Genomic DNA, 12,534 nt, shown 5'->3' with positions numbered 1-12,534 from the left:
AGCATTAAAGAAGCATTAAAGAGGCATTAAAAATCTAATTTTTATTAAGAGCATAATAGGAATTATATATAACTTTCCTAGGAAAGTGGATGGCCAACCAAACATAAGCACCTTGTAAATTTGTCACTTTCCCATGGTCAACCAAACATGCCAAAAGTACTTTCCTAGGCATCCTCTTCCTAGGAATTTGTTTTCCAGGAATCATATTCCTAAGAAGGAAAATGATTCCCGCGAACCAAATGACCCTTGAGAACGAGCATACAAGTAGCGTATGGCAGGATGGTGCCCGTTAAAAATGAAAATTTTTTCACATTTGATTTTCTATTTGATTTTGTCTTGAGTCTAAACCATCTTCGGAAGAGAAAAATAACAAAAATAAGAAGCGAGAATTCAGATTGCACGGAAAACAGGATTTTGTTACATACATTATCTTCGTGCTATGTGATGGTCCAGTCCACTGGATCAGCCCAAGTCCCCTTCCAACCCCCCACCCCAAAAATGGTAAAAGAAAAGGCTGGGCGTATGCCTTGCACCTGCCTAACTAGAGGAAGATTCTCAATGAAAGTTTTCTTTCTCTGGAGAGTTCGAAAGGAACTGGAAATCGAGGACAGAGAAGCTCATTAGAGCCAAGGTAAGGCCACCAATGCTTATCAGTTGCTCCCTCATGACTAGATGTTAAAGCCTAGACGCCGGTGAGTGGGCTGGAACTCAAAAAAGACCGAGCAAAAAGAGCCTTTTTGTGGGAAAAAAAAATTATTTGGATTTATTTTGTATTAAAATAGAATTATTTGTATGCCGAATAATATATATATACATATATTATTCCTTTTAAAAGTTTCTATTAATTGCATTTATAGATTCATTTGTTTATTTAGGTGATATTCTGCTAACAATCCAAAAAATTGTTTATTCATTTTTTTGTTAGTAATATATAATTCATTAAATCCTTTATTACAATTGTGACATATTAGATTTTAATTAAAATAATTATTTTACTGTCATAAAAAATTAATAATCAATTATTCTAAAAAGGTAATAATTTGCTTAACCTCTAAGAGGTTTATTATATCTCCATTTGGACTCCTCAAGGAGTAATTTTCAGATCTCATTCAAGCGAAAAATTCGGAAATTGGTTAATGCATAATAATTTAATTCATTAAATTAACTTATTAGATCTCAATCAATTATTCTAATAAGATAATAAATCTTATAATTTATTTAATTGACATTTTAGATTTCAATTACAATAATTGATTTGTTAGCACAAAATTAGCAATCAATTATTCTAATAAGGTATTAAATCTTATAATTCATTGAATTGATATTTTAGATCTAAATTATAATAACTAATTTGCTGGCACTGAATTAGTAATCAATTATTCTAATAAGACAATAAATCAATTCTAATATATATATAATTCATTGAATTGACAAATTAGATTTCAATTACAATAATTGTTTTGCTAGCATTAAATTTAGTAATCAATTGTTACTAATTCGAAAAATTCAAACAGAAAATTCGAAAATTAGTTAATCCATAATAACAAATTTAAGTTTGCACTTAGGGTTTTCTAAAAATTGAATTTGTGTGATTTCTAGTAACTATATCCACTAACTAATAGTGTCAAAGAAAAACTTGTCAAAAAGGCATACGTGTCTAAGAAAGGCTGGTACTTAAGTGAGCCTAGTGCTCCACCATCAATCTTGAGCTGATATGGCTATTAGTTTTTTGGATATATCAATTAGATATCTAAGTTCAATATAAATATTAGTGTAATTTTTTGACATTGACTTTTTACCTTCATTCAGGTTTCTGTTCCTTCTCTTTAACTTTGAACCTATGGCCTCAAACACTAGTGACCACCTTAGTGCCAAACCTGAAAAATTTGATGAACATAACTTTAGGAGGTGGCAGAACCAAATGCGGTTTTGGCTCACCACATTAGGGTTGATCTCAGCTATAGGTAAAAGCACTACTGAAGTTGATAATTGGTCCAATCCAACTACTTCACGATATGCTACTCGCCAAAACTCAATCTCCTTCAACACTTAACCTTCTGCCTCCACCAGCACACACTCTAGGACACCTGATGAGATAGACTATCATTGCATCCATAGAATCCTAGATGCCCTTTCTGAGAGGCTGTATGATATCTATTACACAACCAAGAGTGCCAAAGAACTCTGGACACCCTAGATAGCAAATATGGTCTTGATGATGCTGGGGTAAAGAGATTCAAGATCTTCGACTTCAATAATTTTAAGATGGTAGACTCAAAGCCTATGAATAACCAAATTCATGATTTTGAAACCTTGATCTACCAGCTTAGGACTAATGGAACCAATTTGGATGAATCATGCCAGGTGGCATGTCTGATAGATAAACTATTTACTTCCTGGTTTGATTTTGCTAAGACTCTGAGCCATACTCAAGGAGGTCTCATCCTAATCCAAGTTTTGAACTCCATTAGAATTGAAGAGCAACATAAGCTCTGGAGTAAAACCTCTACTGAACACAAAAATAATGCATAATGTAGAGACCCCTCCTAGAAAAATCAGAACCAACTTTTCCGTAAGAATTTCAAAAAGAAACCTTACAATCCTATAAACTCTAACCACCATTACAATGGGAAACCTATCCAACCGCAGGAGCAGAAGAAGAAGAAAGAGGAAGGCGATGCTCATTTCTGTTATGTGTGTGGTCGGACCAACCATTTATCTCCCTAGTGCTTCTATAAGAAGACTGCACCTCTTCAATCCAAGAAGAAAGGTCCACACACAACCAGTGCTCAAATCAACATGGTGACTTCTGACGCTGGCTCCTCTGAGATAGCTTTCAGGTCTGTTTTCTTCACTCCTGAAGTTAACATGACTTTACAAGTACTTGATTGGTGGATTGATACCGAAGCTGGTATTCATATTTGTTCGAATCGCTCCTGGTTTTTGATGCAGGACGGAAGTACGGATTGAAATACAGAGAGAAAGAGGAGAGGAAGAGGGGAAGAAGAAGGGAAAGAGGAAAAGAGGAGGAGGAAGAAGAAGACCAATTTTTCATTCATTAATTCATTAAAAACCTAAACATGAGGATGGACCCATATATATAGGGTCACAAAATAACAAATAACCCCTACAAATAAAATAATTCCAAAAAGCTCCTAAAATGACAATATGCAAATAAACCCAAATGACAATATGCAAATAAACCCAATCAACATAAAATAAATCAATCTAAAATAAAATCAGGCTGGCTGAATCGGCTGGAACCCGCTGAGCTGGCTGGATCCTGTGGAGACCGGCTGACCTGGCACTGGTGTCCGCACCAACTCTCCTCGAGTGGAAAGAAGTCGACCTCGACGAAAGCGGCTCGGTAAAGCCCCGGTAGTACTCCAACAAGTCCGGGTCAATCGGCGGTATCTCCTCGCGCTGGATCCAAGTGTAGCCGGACCTTGGTCGTCCTCGCCAACGAACCAGGAAATGTTGGATGCCTCCATCACTGGTAAAAACTATTTGCTCGGCTAAAATAGAATCAATATACTCTTTTTGTGCTCGATGGAGGGTAAAAGGAAACGAAGATCGCATGGAATCAATAATAGGATAAACATCAGGCGCAGGAGAGTGTGCAGCAAAAGAGTCATCAGGGATTGCAACCAAATCTTTAATATTAATAGTAAGGCTATGACCGAAATCAAATGGAAAGTCAATGGCATAGGCGTCAGTGCCATCCTTGTGCAACACCCTGAATGGTCCAATACTAAGAGACTGCAATTCCTTAAGATGGATCATTACGTAACCCCAAGTTTGAAATTCTTTAGCACGGAAATCAGCTTGCATCTTATACTGAGCAGTACATGCATGAATACCCTTATGGATTTCCTGATACAACTTATGAATGTGTTGTGTAAATGCATATGCAGGCTCAGAAATCCTAACATCAATTTCGATGGGTTGTGCGAGGGCATATCCAACTATACTCATGGTAGACTGGTCAGACTCGTTATCTGACTGTGCAAGCGAGCTCGGTGGAGTGTGGGTGCATCCTAGGGTTTCAGGTTTGTCATCACACTCTTCCTCAATGTCCTGAATGTCATCGAGGTTTGGTTCATAGATTTGCTCCTCTAAGTCATCTATGTCACCTCCCTGCTCTTGCTGAGCAATAACGAAAAATTTGTTCGCACATTGGGAGGTAACGTGACCAAAACCTTGGCATTTGTAACACCGAATTTTGGAATGTGGTTTGGGAGGCTCACCAAGCATTCTCTTGCCATTAGTGTCTCGGCCTGTGACATGGGCAATAGGAGGGGGCCTATGAGTAGTGGACCCTACAGAAGGTTTGGACCCTAAGGAATTAAGGCCGGTGGGAGTGCTCCGTGTGTCAGGGCGCCTTACAAATGTGGACTTAGTGTTCCATCGGTTTAGGAGATCGTCTTGGTAGTTAAGGGGCAGGTATTTTTCTTTAAGTCTCTCTTTCATCTCTACCCAATCAGTTACTTCATGTTGATGTCTCCTAGCTAACAGATGTTCGGTACTTTGCCAGAAAAGTTTAGCTCGACCAATGAGTTTCATTCTAGCAAATCGAACTTTTTTGTTCTCAGACAGATTGTACCACTCAAAGAAGTGATCCATTTCGTGTAACCAATCGGAGAAGACTTTCGGGTCAAGACGACCGTCAAAAGTGGGGGCTTCAATCCTAATGCCTCGCATTATATCTTCATCAGGGTCACGAGGTTCTCTGGGTTCTACGGTATGTCGGTGACCTTTATCAACATGAGGAATGGGACCAGGTCCCCTAGGGCGAGGGAAGGCATAATGGTGACCTGGAACAGACCTATTATCAAAGTTGTCCTGCCGAACCGAGCCTTGTTGTTCTAGGATTTGTTCTAGGGTGTCGTCCTCTTCAAGTCCCGGTAAATAGGGAGTACTAGCTCTTTGGGATCCAATAACCCTCTGAAGTGAAGCCTCAATTGAATCGAGTCGGGCATTAACCTGGGTGGACATTGTGGTTAAGTCATGAATTTTGGGCATTGTTTGCTTGGACTTGGGCATTGGTATTTTGGACTTGAGCATTAGTTTTTTGGACTTGGGCATTAGTGTTTTGGATAGCTTTTAATAGGGCTTCGATTTTGGAATCCATGCCTAATTGGGACTCAGGATGAGATGCGTCACGACCACTACGTAGATGCATAAAATGAATGACAAAATGTATGATCCGACCAACTATAAATGTTCCTAAGTAGACCTAATGCATGAAATGAATTCAAAATTGCAAAGTAGATACTCAATATAATCGGAAGCTAACTCAAGCAATTGAAATTGGCTTTGAATTACGTAATAAATTCAGATAAGAAGTTGCAGTCAAATAGTACTAGTTTTCAGTGTGTTGCAGGATTGCACAGAGCCTCAAAAAACTTCCAAAGATTAGGTAGCCCTACAATTAATAACAAAGACAGGCCACTACTAGGGTTTTGGGGTTGTTTGGAGTGGATGTGTTGAATTTTAGGAAGCAATATCAATAGAGCACATAAGAGTTAATTAATTCTAAATTTAGACAAACAAATAAAATTTGCAGTAAGGAAGAAACCTGACCTGGGTTGGGGCGACGATCAGATGCAAATAGCGCAAATCGGGTCTGAGCACAGCAACTCGGTGGGTCTGATCTCTGCAACTTATGGGCCTGATCAATTCTGGTTGGTGGGCTTGCGCAAGAAAGGGCCTGTTGAAATTGGGCCCAAAAGGCCTGCGGGTTAGGGGCCCGCAGCAGAGAAAGCAGGGTGGGCGGGCCGGAGTGAGGGTGGGCTTTGAGAGGGGTGTGCGGGTGGTTTGGGCCCGATGAGGAAGGAGGGTGGTAGGGTGCGTGGAGTCGGCCCGTGAAGGAAGAGGAGGGGGGGCGAAATGAGCCTGAGGTGGTGTGAAGAGGGTTTCAACATCCCATGATGAAATAAAAGAGGGAGGGAGTGGGGTGAGTGGGGGGAAGGCGGTGGAGTGGTGGTGGAGGCGGTGGTTTTGCGGCGTGCGATCAGAGGGGGGGCAGCGGTGAAGCAAGGAGGGGAAGGAGGCAGCGGTGGTGGCAATCGAGCGGTTGCGGGAGCGGCGGGGACGGCGACGGCAAGGCGGCGCGGCTCGGTGGGGAGGGAGAAGATGGGGCTCAGGCGATGGCGGATCTCGGCGGCGGCAGGAGGCGGCCCGGGCGGAGGCGGGGAAGGCGGAGCGGCACGGGCGGAGGCGGCGAAGGCGGAGCGGCACGGGCGGAGGCGGCGAAGGCGGAGCGGCACGGGCGGAGGAGCTCGGGTGGGATGCTCGGTGGCGGTGTTCGTTGGCGGGACGATGGCGGCCACGGATGAAGGTGAAGCGGTGCTGCGGGGAGACGAAGGGGGCACGGTGGAAGCGGCGATGGCGTAGCGACGCTGGAGGCACGGCGGACGCGGCGACGGATGAAGAAGATGACAGGTATTTTCCTTTTTTTTCTCTCTTTTTTTTATTTTTTTTTCTTTTTTTCTTTTTTTTTTCTCAACAAGCACGTGCAGTCACGTGCGTTTTTTTTTTTTTTTTTTTTTAACCCGACCGAATTCGGATTAGCGGGCGCACCCACTTCGGTAACCCGCTAATGGCCCGGCTTCGTCGTGGAAGTTTGGGGGGAAGAGGAAGGGTGCAGGTGGTTACCGGGTTTTGTGGCAACGCGCCGCGTGGGACGCGGAGTCGTCCGGCGAGGTCCTGCGGCTGGCAAGTGGCGATGAGGGCGGACACCAGCGCTCGGCTTCTCTCCTCAGATCCGGACGACGGGGGACGGCAACGGGGCTTTTCCCTTCTTTTCCTCAGAAGGCTTGGGAGTTCGGCTTCGGAAGAAGAAACGGGAACGACAGCAGAGGAGAGGGAACAGGGAATCTTCAGAAGACGCCCAAAACATTTTTTTTTTTTTTTTAATTTCAATGCTGCTTCCCTGTGATGTCTGTTTCGCTCGGGACAGCCACTGAGGGAAACTTGGCCGCACGGCTTCAGAAGAAGGGAACGGGCTCTTTCTCGGCTGAGGAAGAAGTCTGAGCCCTCGCGTGAAACCAATGCTACAGTAGCCAGAAAATTTTGAAACGTGGCTATGATAAACTGGATCGAGGCCTTGACAGCAGGGGCAAAGCCTGCCTGCTCTGATACCAAAGCTGATGCAGGACGGAAGTACGGATTGAAATACAGAGAGAAAGAGGAGAGGAAGAGGGGAAGAAGAAGGGAAAGAGGAAAAGAGGAGGAGGAAGAAGAAGACCAATTTTTCATTCATTAATTCATTAAAAACCTAAACATGAGGATGGACCCATATATATAGGGTCACAAAATAACAAATAACCCCTACAAATAAAATAATTCCAAAAAGCTCCTAAAATGACAATATGCAAATAAACCCAAATGACAATATGCAAATAAACCCAATCAACATAAAATAAATCAATCTAAAATAAAATCAGGCTGGCTGAATCGGCTGGAACCCGCTGAGCTGGCTGGATCCTGTGGCGACCGGCTGACCTGGCACTGGTGTCCGCACCAGTTTTCTTCTTACCAGATCTCAAATGGATGAGCTGTGATCATGGCAAACAGCTCGGAGGCGCGTGTGTTAGGAGTGGGATGTGTGGACTTAAAGCTTATCTCTGAAAAAGTTCTGTCCCTGCATGACGTCCAACATGTTACAGTTGTTAGGAGAAATCTAATTAGTGGTTCTTTACTTGTCCAGCAGGGCTATCGTCTTGTTTTTGAGTCCAATAAAGTTGTAATTTCTTCTGGTGTAATGTTTATTAGAAAAGGGTTCCTAAGTGAAGGATTCTTTAAGTTGAATGTAATAGCTCCTTCAATGAATGAAAATCTTTTGATTATGAATATAGAACCTCCTTCTATTTGGCATGGTAGATTAGGTCATGTAAATTATAATTTAATTAAGCAACTTATGAATCTAAATCTAATACCAAAAAGTGATCTTAAGAACTATGAGAAATGTCAAATTTGTGTAGAAGCCAAACTCCTAAAGAAGTCTTTTAAATCTATTAATAGGGATTCAGATCTATTAGAGTTGATCCATAGTGATGTTTGTGACTCGGGTAGAACTTCTAGAAAATGTAACAGATACTATGTGACCTTCATAGATGATCTATTCAAGTTTTGTTACATTTACCTAATTAAAACCAAGGATGAGGTGCTCAGCAAATTTAAGATTTTTAAGATCGAAGCTGAGAACCAACAGAAAAAGAAAATTAAAATTTTTAGATCAGATCGGAGAGGTGAATATACATCTAATGATATAACTCAATTTTGTGAAGATAATGAATTTATTCATGAAGTGACTGCACCCTATTCTCTCCAATCAAATGGAGTAGTAGAAAGAAAGAATAGGACTTTAATGGATATGGTTAACTCCATGCTTATAAGCTCAGGAGTACCAGAGAATTTGAATAGAAAAACTCTAGTTTCAGCCTGTTATATTCTTAATAGGATTTCCTGTAAAAATAATGATCTAACTCCATATGAAGTTTGAAAATATAGAAAACCTAGTCTTAGCTATTTGAAAGCGGGGGTGCTTGGCAAAAGTAAAAATACCTGATTTTAAAAGAAAAAAATAGGACCTAAAAGAAAATAGAAGCCATGGATGCAACATACTTTGAAGACACCTTTACATTTAGGACTAGAGTAGATAGTGATATAGATAGTAACTCTATTAGAATAAGGACAAGTGAAATAGAAGTAGAAGCAGAACCTAGAAGGAGTAAGAGATCCAAGGTAGAAAAAATATTTGGAGATGACTTATCTACCTTTCTCATAGAAGACTCTCCAACTATCTTTGAGGATGCAATGAAATTCTTGGATTCATCTTTTTGGAGAGAAGCTGTGGAAAATGAGATGCAGTCAATTATTCAAAATCATACTTGGAAATTGACTGATCTTCCTCCTGGCTGTAAAACTATGGGGTACAAATAGATCTTTAAGAAGAAACTTAGGCCTGATGGCTCTGTAGATAAATTTATGGCTAGATTAGTTGCCAAAGATTTTACTCAGAGATCTGAGGTAGATTTTTTTGATGTCTATGCACCTGTGCTAGGATTACAACTATTAGGGTCCTTATAGCATTAGCCTCCATCCATAGGTTAGTAATTTATCAGATGGATATCAAGACTGCTTTTCTAAATGGAGACTTAAATGAAGAAATATATATGGACCAGCCAGAGAGATTTGTAATCCTTGGCCAAGAAAATAAAGTTTGCAGACTAGTCAGATCTCTTTATGGTCTTAAACAAGCACCAAGCAATGACACTTGAAATTTGATGAAACCATAATGACATTTGGATTTGAAATCAATAACACAGACGAATGTGTATATCATAAGAGAGTTGGATACAAATTTGTGATCTTGTGCCTCTATGTAGATGATATATTGATCTTTGAGATAGATCTTTAGATAGTTGATGAAGTAAAACAATTCTTAAGTCATAAGTTTGATATGAAAGACTTGGGACAAGCTGACTTAATTTTAAATACCAAAATAATTAGAGGTGCAAATAGAATTGAGTTATCCCAAAGTCATTATGTTGATAAGATACTCAATAAATTTAATTATTCCGATTGTCAGCCTATCTCTACTCCCTTTGATCCCTCTACACACCTTAAAAATAACTTAGGAATTTCAATCCTTTAAAGCCTATATGCTCAAATCATAGGCTCACTAAGATTCCTAGCAAACTACACCAGGCCAGACATAGCATATACTGTGAATAAACTTAACAGATATACTATTAATCCAAATAGAGATCACTGGACAGTATTAGAGAGCATCCTTAAATATCTTAAGGGTACCAAGTCCTATAGTTTGCACTTTAGTGAGTTTCCTGCTGTTCTAAAAGGCTATAGTGATGCCAAATGGATTAGCGATACCTTAGATGCTAAATCCACCACAGGATATGTCTTTCTCCTAGGAGGTGCTACTGTGTCTTGGAAATATACCAAACAAACCTTGATATATTTAGTCTCACATCAGTTATTCGTTTGATAGATCTTGGGTACTTATATAGAATCAAAAAACTCAAATAATATCTTTCGGATAGCTTTTTTGGATGAAATTTTGAGTTGTTACAAATGGTATCACAATGGACCCAACTCATAATCTTTGTGTATTAGAGGATACGGTAGCATAGGTTCATGGAGGATGACCATGAGATGACAATGATGCTTGTGATTAGATTTGAATGGGTTTGAACCCTTAGTCTGACGGGAACATTAGAGCTTAAACGAAGATAGTATATGATGACCCGTATAGGCGTGTGTTTAATCCTACCATTGATTATTTGTTGAGTAGATCTTGGATACTTATATAGAACCAAAAAAACTTAAATGCTTTTTTAGATGAGATCCTAGGTTGTTATTCTTTTTAGAAAAAAAACTAAATTTATTCATTCTATTAATAGAACTATTAGAGCAAAAATAATACCAATGACACTTTTCAAACTCGCTTCCATTCTTCAAACAATATCAATAGTTCATTAACATAATAAGAGAGATACATGTAATCAAGTGATTAATATTCATCAGAATGAAGTTTACACCAACTCATAATAAACCAAAGAATTGTTCTTGTCTTTATTGCTGCGCAGAGTACTTTTCTGTATCACTTCGTTCCCCTCATCATGTCCTTCCTTTTATTGTTATCTAGAGCAATTTGGCTTCTTTTTTTCCCATTATGTATGCTTTCATTACAAGAAGTTTCATGATATGAGCTGAATGCTTCATCATAAGCTATGAAGTGCCCTTTTATTATACACATTGACAAATCCAATGAAATCATGGAATGGTGGAAGCATAAAAGAATTTGATTGGAGTAGCTTGAAGAAGAGGATATCACTAGGCTAGTGCATAATTTTGGAGTCCTGGTATGTTCAACTACTTGCTTCCAGGGACAAAGGTACCCAACGTAACCAAATCCCATAATAAGAAAGGAGAGGACAGTGGGAAGATATATATGAAGTAGCGGTCGGTATTGAAGGCATAGTCATAGGAAGCACACAGTATGAGGTACACTCCAATTGCAATCTCCGCGAAATGGAATCTGAAAGAAAGGGCAATGCAATTGAAGATTAAATAAGTGTGAAGTGAATCTTTGTCTTATTATCCTTAACCATGGTAATTTAATTAAAAATAGATTTGCTCTGAGTATGATCCATAGTACTAAAAAAAAGCTTAAAAACTAAAAACTCAAGTGTTTAATAATCTTTATCTTATGCATCAAGTAAATATAAAATAAATAACTAAAATTATGAAATACCATATTTTTTTAACATATATATATATTAATATATTTAGATCATCGTTAATAAGCTGGATTATCAATTTAAATACTTTATTACATAATCTAGGATACTAGCACAATGAAAATTATTAATTTTGTATCCACATGATGCATAAATTACAGACCATTACAATATGCCATATTTAGTTTTTAGAAATTATTGGTGGGATCTTCCTTTTAAATGGTTCATTATTAATTTTGGAATCATGAGAAGTAGATAATCTCTCCTCTTGATAGGAGCATAGTCCATCCTATTTAATTATATTTCACAAAATTAAAAGAAAAATTAAATTTTAAAAATCTACCAGCAAATGAACTGCTTGGGAGAGTGAGCATTAGTTTTAAATGCAAGATGGTAATAAAATACCTCTCCCAGAATTTGGTTCCGAACTTCTTAACTACTGTGGAAATTGATTTTGCCTTCATCATGTCCCCGAGTTTCTCAGTGACAATCCATTCATTAACCCTATCTGCTTCTGTTAGACCAATGAAGACTGCTTTGCATCGATGCCAAGACATGGCATTCTCGAATAAGATCCAAAAGATGGTTAGATGAATAGAGCTGCAACAGAGAACAAGATATAATAAGATCGAGATTTGTCACAGAAGAGAGTGCAACCAAACAATATTGTTAGGTTTTGACAACTTGGGCAAGACTTTTTGTGATCCTTATCTATCTAAATTTCTGAATCCATGAGAGAGCTATCCTTTGCTGGTAAACTCAAAAAAAAAAAAAAAAGAAATAGTTTTTTCAATTTATGGAAATAGTTTTGATTAATAAGTGGACTTAGATGAGAATTGAAGAAGTTGCAAACCTTGGAGTTCCAACTGAATTGAGAAGTGTAATGGCTGTCGAATGTAAACTGCTCCCCACCTTGGAATTTGAATTTCAGGGAAAAAAACAGATACCGGAATCACCACGCAGTAGAAAAAGAAGGTAACATTATGAGAAATAATTCTCCGAGCAAAGAAGAAGTTGTAGACCAAAAAGAATTTCTTCCCAAGAGGTACTTTCTGCAGCACCAAAAAAAAAAAAGCAGTTATACCAGCTCCGCATTCACCATCATTTAAATCTTAGTTTCTTGCATGGGCTGCTAGCCTAAAACTGCATCGATGAATCGGGTAAATACCAATTCAGCATTGAATCAGCAAGTTTAAGTTTCTTTCTCTACACATATAGCCAAGTGCAGGTCTCTTGAAGCATATGAATACTTCCTCATGCATGATGT

This window comes from Phoenix dactylifera, chromosome 6 (genome assembly GCF_009389715.1).
Source record: "Phoenix dactylifera cultivar Barhee BC4 chromosome 6, palm_55x_up_171113_PBpolish2nd_filt_p, whole genome shotgun sequence".
Lineage (NCBI taxonomy): Eukaryota > Viridiplantae > Streptophyta > Magnoliopsida > Arecales > Arecaceae > Phoenix > Phoenix dactylifera.
Note: the sequence above shows the minus strand (reverse complement) of the source record.